The sequence below is a fragment of the Musa acuminata genome, unplaced genomic scaffold (assembly GCF_036884655.1).
Source record: "Musa acuminata AAA Group cultivar baxijiao unplaced genomic scaffold, Cavendish_Baxijiao_AAA HiC_scaffold_506, whole genome shotgun sequence".
In the NCBI taxonomy this organism is placed as follows: Eukaryota; Viridiplantae; Streptophyta; class Magnoliopsida; order Zingiberales; family Musaceae; genus Musa; species Musa acuminata.
The window spans coordinates 112,501-122,500 of NW_027020751.1; positions in this window are offsets into that span (position 1 = coordinate 112,501).

Consider the following 10,000-nt stretch of genomic DNA (forward strand, 5'->3'; position numbering starts at 1 on the left):
CACCGCGCAAAGCAAGAACAGGCCAAAAACTGGCCAAAACGGCCCAAAAACGGGCCAAAACTGGCCATTTTTGGCTGCGCGAGCGAGCGGCGAGCGGCGGACAGCGAGCGAAGCGAGAGGCAGCACCGTCCCTGCTATACGAAAGCCCCATCCAGCCCTGTGCCACCCGGGGGGTTCCAGGGTGCTGAGATGGCTGACGTTTTGCTCCGCTCTCGACGGTCACCGCGCAACGCAAGAACAGGCCAAAAACTGGCCAAAACGGCCCAAAAACGGGCCAAAACTGGCCATTTTTGGCTGCGCGAGCGAGCGGCGAGCGGCGGACAGCGAGCGAAGCGAGAGGCAGCACCGTCCCTGCTATACGAAAGCCCCATCCAGCCCTGTGCCACCCGGGGGGTTCCAGGGTGCTGAGATGGCTGACGTTTTGCTCCGCTCTCGACGGTCACCGCGCAACGCAAGAACAGGCCAAAAACTGGCCAAAACGGCCCAAAAACGGGCCAAAACTGGCCATTTTTGGCTGCGCGAGCGAGCGGCGAGCGGCGGACAGCGAGCGAAGCGAGAGGCAGCACCGTCCCTGCTATACGAAAGCCCCATCCAGCCCTGTGCCACCCGGGGGGTTCCAGGGTGCTGAGATGGCTGACATTTTGCTCCGCTCACGACGGTCGCCGCGGCACACAAGAACAGCCCAAAAACAGGCCAAAACAGCCCAAAAACGGGCCAAAACTGGCCATTTTTGGCTGCGCGAGCGAGCAGCGAGCGGCGGACAGCGAGCGAAGCGAGAGGCAGCACCGTCCCTGCTATACGAAAGCCCCATCCAGCCCTGTGCCACCCTGTCACGACCTTAGCTGGTTTTGCCTAAGGCGTGCGGCACCCTCGCGCGTCCGTCCGCAAAGGTCAGCCTCCCCGAAGCCTCCCATTGTCCCTTAGGACCAACAAAAGAGAGAACGGGTTAAAGAGAACGCCTCAATCGGGATCCACAAGCAAACATGTCCGAAAAACACTTCATAGACAATGCAAATTACAAACAGACTTTACAAGCTCTGAATAGTGGCACAACAAAGGGTAAAATGGTCCATTACAGACCGAAAAGCTCTCGAACGTGTCCACATGACACAACCTTTATTTACAAGCCTAAAGAGGCCACCAACCCAACTAAAATGGGACTATTAAGCCTTCGGCCGCCCCTTTACATTCTGTACAAGGCATGAACATGCCAAAAGACAACGGACAGACATAAGCATTACATCCAACATCTTGTTTAGAAGTTTGTCCGTTACATTCTCCCCCACTTATCCCTTCGACGTCCTCGTCGAAGCCTTTGTGAACACTGCAACTCTTCGCCTTTGCTGAGTCTTCAATCTTCCGCTCCAGCTGCAATGCGCCTCCTGGCTCCCAGCTGCTCTCCGCTGCTGTTTCTGAGTAGTCGAACCTTTGATCCGCCATGCTGCTTCAACTCGCCAATGACTCTGACTCTGGTGTGGGGTTGGCTGAGTTGTATTGATCCTCGTTGATTCCTGCGGATCCACCAAATGAAGGAAAAGACCATTCTTACTGCGCCAGTTTCTCAAAATTTCCACATGCTACTTGAACTGGGTGGATGCTTGTTGGAGCTTTAACGAGCATCGCCTCGCAAACTTCTGAAGTTTTGGGTCCTTCCTCCACAAAATCTGCTCATTGACTCTTCTTTCAGTTAGTTGTCACATCCAAGTAGGTTCGCATCACTTCCGCTTTCGATTGGCATTTCGTTGGGAAATGAAGCGGACAATCTACTCTCAGTAGCATTGATCACCGTTGGTGAGGATTTTGACAACTATTGTCTTCAATTATCTTCGAAGGGTCTTTGAACTTGTGCAGAGCTCCTCTGCTGGATAGATAAGAGAACTGGGGTACTCGGTTTCGCCCATTCTCTTAAGAGTTGAGAAGGCAAAGGTTACTTGACTTCGCCCGCCTCCTCGAGGTTGTACTTCATGCATCGAGCTGGTTACTGGCCTTCGCCTGCTCTTTGCTCACACTTCTGAAGCACTTGAAGTGTTTGCACTCCTTGCGTTGAGTTAGCTACTGTGATTCACCTTCTCAATGCCATTGAACTTCTGGAATGCAGGAAGTTTTCACCCCAACTTGGAGTAATTCTCTGATAGATGAGGTCGCCTCTGGGATTGTACCGTCTTCTCCATCAACCCTGCCGCCTACTCCACTGAGTAGCAAAGGTACAGCACCACGTACTGCCTGCTTCGTTCCTTGGTCGTGCACTCTTGCATGACCCGAAGTCCTTCACTTACGGCTATCTTGATGAGAAACTTGTTGACACCGGTCTTACGAAGTTTCTTGGCCTCTGCCCTTCAGCCTTGTCTCGGTACTTGGAGATTGCCTCTGCATGCTCCACCTCCTCGGCCCCTTTCACGACCAAGCGCTCTCCCTCCGTGAGAGCAAGGGATCAATGACTTGCACGGAAGTCCCGCCTCTGCGGTACCATGGCGCTGCCATGCCCATGGCCCTACTATCCGTCGCTTCGCCTCTGTATCCCTTTCCTTCACAATCAGTAGAGATGTCTCCGTGGCACTCCTCTGAGTCCACCTCCATTCTAACTGATGCTTGATTTTGGGTAGCAACGTTCGCTTACTCGACCTTGTCCTCTGACTTGTCGGGCTCCCTTAAGCGAATATGAGCTCTGGAGCAGTCCAACTCTCCAGCTGCTTCGATCATACCTCTGCATGATCAAGTCCCTCTCATGGGACTCACTGGTACTTGCATTCGAACTTTTCCCTTGGTGGAACCCAGCCCCCATATGCTGATGACCAAGGTTTTCATCCGATGCAAAATTCGGTGCACGCCCGGAAGACCCGCCTCTGCGGTACCATGGCCTTCACTCCTTGAATCCATAGCCCTTCTTGCCGTCGTGTTGTTCACCAAAGCGGAGCTCCCAGTAGCTCCCGATCATACCTCCATATGATCTCATCCCTCACGGGACAATGTCGTGTGTGTCGCATTGCCACGAACTGTTCCACCACGATCCGCTGCACCATGTCGCCTCCTGGTGACATCTCCATTGCATTCTGATCCTTGTGGAATAAACTCGAATTGTGAACCCTCCATGTGTGGCCTCTGCCAATACATCGCAGGGTCTCCTCCACCTTCGATTTTGTTCGCTCCTTTGGCAATCGACCTTCATCCACCCACTCTTGGGTCACACCTAGATGAAGCACCGCTCTAGGACAGTCCGTCGCCTAGTAGCTCCCGAAGTCCACCGACTTCGCTGTAATTTGTGCACCATTGCCTGGATCCTGGGCCTCTGCCCCTACCAGCACAATCTCCGCTGCACACTGCTTCCTTCATAGCAACTCAAATGACAACACTGTGGCATATTCTTCAAGAGTACCCGCCTCTGCATCCTCTTGCCCCGTGCTAAGGCCTTCTGAACTCAACTTCGCCTCCGCAAATTGAGTCGCCTTAGTTCCTCCATCGAATGCTCCTCCGAGATAAGGTGCATGTGCCCCGAAGCTCCCTTCGTCTTTGGCACCATGCAAGATGAGTCCGCTCTGTCAGAATGAAGGACCCAGGGAACAGCATGATTCTACTCCTGCCTCTGCAAGAGTTCATGTCCTTGACCTCTGTCTAGGGAAAGCGCTGTGCCTCTGCTCCATGTTCCAACTTCTATGCTGGCTCCCTTCAAGCGGCTTGGGTACTTCGCCAAGTTACACCCAAGTTGCTCCGCTCCTCGTTTCTGCATTGAGTCGATGGTGGCCCTCGCGCCCACCATTCCACGGGTCAGCCCTCCCTTGAGTCCGATCTCCATATCGACTCCAAGTGTGCCTCCATTTGAGTTGCTTTGGGTCGCTCCCCCACTTGATCTCGCAATGCATCCACCAATGCATTCTCTCAAGCGAGATCATGCGACGACTCCTCGCCGCTTGCTCAGTCCATCGAGCTTCGTGGAGTTGTTGTTTGTGAGGTACTCCTCCTCAACATGTGAAGTCCATCTCACATGATTCTCCCTTTGGAGAGCTGAGACTTATCCCTCCTGGATAACTGTCCCGTTGGAGCAACATCTCTCTTCGTTTCGGAGACCACCATCCCCTTGGACTACTCCGATCTGCTGAACAAACTGTGCATTGTTCTGCCTCTTGCAAACGCACTTGCTAGATTGCGCCTCCACGTCAATACAGCCACCGCTGCACCCCTCAAGGCCTAGCAACATGCTGAACTCGTTGCACACTTCAGCCTCCTCCGGACGTATCCTTCGCATGTCGAAGAGAAAGTTTCAATGCTCCATGGCGACGAGTCTCGACCGCCTTGGGATGGCCACGAACAATCCATCGTCCGCATACAAGCCCATGCATGAGTACCGAATTCTTCGAGTTAGCAATTCCCCTCACCTCTGTGAGCTTTGCACAACTCTTTCGGTCGCTGAGCAACTCATTCCACTTTGCATGGTCTCGTCCTTTGCCAAGCGCCTCGCTTGCCTTGAGCACCATCAAGTAAAGTTGTCAACGTTGAGCCGTAGCTCAAACTCAGCCATCCCAACCTTTGTGCGCTCCAAATTCTTCCAAGCTTGCCTGTTCTCGTGGTGCCTCTTGCGCGAAGGGTTGGCCATTCCTCTGAATGCCAATCTCAGATGCCCGCTCCTCTGAGCGACTCTTTTCCCTACATCTCCATGCCCGTTTTCCCAAAAACGGTCGCGCGTGTGCTGACTGCCCTCAACGCAGCCACGCTAGGTCCCCCACGTTTGCATGTCAAGTGTTTCTATGAGTGCTTGTCCCGCTCTGATACCATATTGTCACGACCTTAGCTGGTTTTGCCTAAGGCGTGCGGCACCCTCGCGCGTCCGTCCGCAAAGGTCAGCCTCCCCGAAGCCTCCCATTGTCCCTTAGGACCAACAAAAGAGAGAACGGGTTAAAGAGAACGCCTCAATCGGGATCCACAAGCAAACATGTCCGAAAAACACTTCATAGACAATGCAAATTACAAACAGACTTTACAAGCTCTGAATAGTGGCACAACAAAGGGTAAAATGGTCCATTACAGACCGAAAAGCTCTCGAACGTGTCCACATGACACAACCTTTATTTACAAGCCTAAAGAGGCCACCAACCCAACTAAAATGGGACTATTAAGCCTTCGGCCGCCCCTTTACATTCTGTACAAGGCATGAACATGCCAAAAGACAACGGACAGACATAAGCATTACATCCAACATCTTGTTTAGAAGTTTGTCCGTTACAACCCGGGGGGTTCCAGGGTGCTGAGATGGCTGACGTTTTGCTCCGCTCACGACGGTCGCCGCGGCACGCAAGAACAGGCCAAAAACTGGCCAAAACAGCCCAAAAACGGGCCAAAACTGGCCATTTTTTGCTGCGCGAGCGAGCGGAGAGCGGCGAACAGCGAGCGAAGCGCGAGGCAGCACCGTCCCTGCTATACGAAAGCCCCATCCAGCCCTGTGCCACCCGGGGGGTTCCAGGGTGCTGAGATGGCTGACATTTTGCTCCGCTCACGACGGTCACCGCGCCACACAAGAACAGCCCAAAAACAGGCCAAAACAGCCCAAAAACGGGCCAAAACTGGCCATTTTTGGCTGCGCGAGCGAGCGGCGAGCGGCGAACAGCGAGCGAAGCGAGAGGCAGCACCGTCCCTGCTATACGAAAGCCCCATCCAGCCCTGTGCCACCCGGGGGGTTCCAGGGTGCTGAGATGGCTGACGTTTTGCTCCGCTCACGACGGTCACCGCACCACGCAAGAACAGGCCAAAAACTGGCCAAAACAGCCCAAAAACGGGCCAAAACTGGCCATTTTTGGCTGCGCGAGCGAGCGGCGAGCGGCGAACAGCGAGCGAAGCGAGAGGCAGCACCGTCCCTGCTATACGAAAGCCCCATCCAGCCCTGTGCCACCCGGGGGGTTCCAGGGTGCTGAGATGGCTGACGTTTTGCTCCGCTCTCGACGGTCACCGCGCAATGCAAGAACAGGCCAAAAACTGGCCAAAACGGCCCAAAAACGGGCCAAAACTGGCCATTTTTGGCTGCGCGAGCGGCGAGCGGCGGACAGCGAGCGAAGCGAGAGGCAGCACCGTCCCTGCTATACGAAAGCCCCATCCAGCCCTGTGCCACCCGGGGGGTTCCAGGGTGCTGAGATGGCTGACGTTTTGCTCCGCTCTCGACGGTCACCGCGCAATGCAAGAACAGGCCAAAAACTGGCCAAAACGGCCCAAAAACGGGCCAAAACTGGCCATTTTTGGCTGCGCGAGCGAGCGGCGAGCGGCGGACAGCGAGCGAAGCGAGAGGCAGCACCGTCCCTGCTATACGAAAGCCCCATCCAGCCCTGTGCCACCCGGGGGGTTCCAGGGTGCTGAGATGGCTGACGTTTTGCTCCGCTCTCGACGGTCACCGCGCAATGCAAGAACAGGCCAAAAACTGGCCAAAACGGCCCAAAAACGGGCCAAAACTGGCCATTTTTGGCTGCACGAGCGAGCGGCGAGCGGCGGACAGCGAGCGAAGCGAGAGGCAGCACCGTCCCTGCTATACGAAAGCCCCATCCAGCCCTGTGCCACCCGGGGGGTTCCAGGGTGCTGAGATGGCTGACGTTTTGCTCCGCTCTCGACGGTCACCGCGCAATGCAAGAACAGGCCAAAAACTGGCCAAAACGGCCCAAAAACGGGCCAAAACTGGCCATTTTTGGCTGCACGAGCGAGCGGCGAGCGGCGGACAGCGAGCGAAGCGAGAGGCAGCACCGTCCCTGCTATACGAAAGCCCCATCCAGCCCTGTGCCACCCGGGGGGTTCCAGGGTGCTGAGATGGCTGACGTTTTGCTCCGCTCTCGACGGTCACCGCGCAATGCAAGAACAGGCCAAAAACTGGCCAAAACGGCCCAAAAACGGGCCAAAACTGGCCATTTTTGGCTGCACGAGCGAGCGGCGAGCGGCGGACAGCGAGCGAAGCGAGAGGCAGCACCGTCCCTGCTATACGAAAGCCCCATCCAGCCCTGTGCCACCCGGGGGGTTCCAGGGTGCTGAGATGGCTGACGTTTTGCTCCGCTCTCGACGGTCACCGCGCAATGCAAGAACAGGCCAAAAACTGGCCAAAACGGCCCAAAAACGGGCCAAAACTGGCCATTTTTGGCTGCGCGAGCGAGCGGCGAGCGGCGGACAGCGAGCGAAGCGAGAGGCAGCACCGTCCCTGCTATACGAAAGCCCCATCCAGCCCTGTGCCACCCGGGGGGTTCCAGGGTGCTGAGATGGCTGACGTTTTGCTCCGCTCTCGACGGTCACCGCGCAATGCAAGAACAGGCCAAAAACTGGCCAAAACGGCCCAAAAACGGGCCAAAACTGGCCATTTTTGGCTGCACGAGCGAGCGGCGAGCGGCGGACAGCGAGCGAAGCGAGAGGCAGCACCGTCCCTGCTATACGAAAGCCCCATCCAGCCCTGTGCCACCCGGGGGGTTCCAGGGTGCTGAGATGGCTGACGTTTTGCTCCGCTCTCGACGGTCACCGCGCAATGCAAGAACAGGCCAAAAACTGGCCAAAACGGCCCAAAAACGGGCCAAAACTGGCCATTTTTGGCTGCACGAGCGAGCGGCGAGCGGCGGACAGCGAGCGAAGCGAGAGGCAGCACCGTCCCTGCTATACGAAAGCCCCATCCAGCCCTGTGCCACCCGGGGGGGGTTCCAGGGTGCTGAGATGGCTGACGTTTTGCTCCGCTCTCGACGGTCACCGCGCAATGCAAGAACAGGCCAAAAACTGGCCAAAACGGCCCAAAAACGGGCCAAAACTGGCCATTTTTGGCTGCACGAGCGAGCGGCGAGCGGCGGACAGCGAGCGAAGCGAGAGGCAGCACCGTCCCTGCTATACGAAAGCCCCATCCAGCCCTGTGCCACCCGGGGGGTTCCAGGGTGCTGAGATGGCTGACGTTTTGCTCCGCTCTCGACGGTCACCGCGCAATGCAAGAACAGGCCAAAAACTGGCCAAAACGGCCCAAAAACGGGCCAAAACTGGCCATTTTTGGCTGCGCGAGCGAGCGGCGAGCGGCGGACAGCGAGCGAAGCGAGAGGCAGCACCGTCCCTGCTATACGAAAGCCCCATCCAGCCCTGTGCCACCCGGGGGGTTCCAGGGTGCTGAGATGGCTGACGTTTTGCTCCGCTCTCGACGGTCACCGCGCAATGCAAGAACAGGCCAAAAACTGGCCAAAACGGCCCAAAAACGGGCCAAAACTGGCCATTTTTGGCTGCACGAGCGAGCGGCGAGCGGCGGACAGCGAGCGAAGCGAGAGGCAGCACCGTCCCTGCTATACGAAAGCCCCATCCAGCCCTGTGCCACCCGGGGGGTTCCAGGGTGCTGAGATGGCTGACGTTTTGCTCCGCTCTCGACGGTCACCGCGCAATGCAAGAACAGGCCAAAAACTGGCCAAAACGGCCCAAAAACGGGCCAAAACTGGCCATTTTTGGCTGCACGAGCGAGCGGCGAGCGGCGGACAGCGAGCGAAGCGAGAGGCAGCACCGTCCCTGCTATACGAAAGCCCCATCCAGCCCTGTGCCACCCGGGGGGTTCCAGGGTGCTGAGATGGCTGACGTTTTGCTCCGCTCTCGACGGTCACCGCGCAATGCAAGAACAGGCCAAAAACTGGCCAAAACGGCCCAAAAACGGGCCAAAACTGGCCATTTTTGGCTGCACGAGCGAGCGGCGAGCGGCGGACAGCGAGCGAAGCGAGAGGCAGCACCGTCCCTGCTATACGAAAGCCCCATCCAGCCCTGTGCCACCCGGGGGGTTCCAGGGTGCTGAGATGGCTGACGTTTTGCTCCGCTCTCGACGGTCACCGCGCAATGCAAGAACAGGCCAAAAACTGGCCAAAACGGCCCAAAAACGGGCCAAAACTGGCCATTTTTGGCTGCACGAGCGAGCGGCGAGCGGCGGACAGCGAGCGAAGCGAGAGGCAGCACCGTCCCTGCTATACGAAAGCCCCATCCAGCCCTGTGCCACCCGGGGGGTTCCAGGGTGCTGAGATGGCTGACGTTTTGCTCCGCTCTCGACGGTCACCGCGCAATGCAAGAACAGGCCAAAAACTGGCCAAAACGGCCCAAAAACGGGCCAAAACTGGCCATTTTTGGCTGCACGAGCGAGCGGCGAGCGGCGGACAGCGAGCGAAGCGAGAGGCAGCACCGTCCCTGCTATACGAAAGCCCCATCCAGCCCTGTGCCACCCGGGGGGTTCCAGGGTGCTGAGATGGCTGACGTTTTGCTCCGCTCTCGACGGTCACCGCGCAATGCAAGAACAGGCCAAAAACTGGCCAAAACGGCCCAAAAACGGGCCAAAACTGGCCATTTTTGGCTGCACGAGCGAGCGGCGAGCGGCGGACAGCGAGCGAAGCGAGAGGCAGCACCGTCCCTGCTATACGAAAGCCCCATCCAGCCCTGTGCCACCCGGGGGGTTCCAGGGTGCTGAGATGGCTGACGTTTTGCTCCGCTCTCGACGGTCACCGCGCAATGCAAGAACAGGCCAAAAACTGGCCAAAACGGCCCAAAAACGGGCCAAAACTGGCCATTTTTGGCTGCACGAGCGAGCGGCGAGCGGCGGACAGCGAGCGAAGCGAGAGGCAGCACCGTCCCTGCTATACGAAAGCCCCATCCAGCCCTGTGCCACCCGGGGGGTTCCAGGGTGCTGAGATGGCTGACGTTTTGCTCCGCTCTCGACGGTCACCGCGCAATGCAAGAACAGGCCAAAAACTGGCCAAAACGGCCCAAAAACGGGCCAAAACTGGCCATTTTTGGCTGCACGAGCGAGCGGCGAGCGGCGGACAGCGAGCGAAGCGAGAGGCAGCACCGTCCCTGCTATACGAAAGCCCCATCCAGCCCTGTGCCACCCGGGGGGTTCCAGGGTGCTGAGATGGCTGACGTTTTGCTCCGCTCTCGACGGTCACCGCGCAATGCAAGAACAGGCCAAAAACTGGCCAAAACGGCCCAAAAACGGGCCAAAACTGGCCATTTTTGGCTGCACGAGCGAGCGGCGAGCGGCGGACAGCGAGCG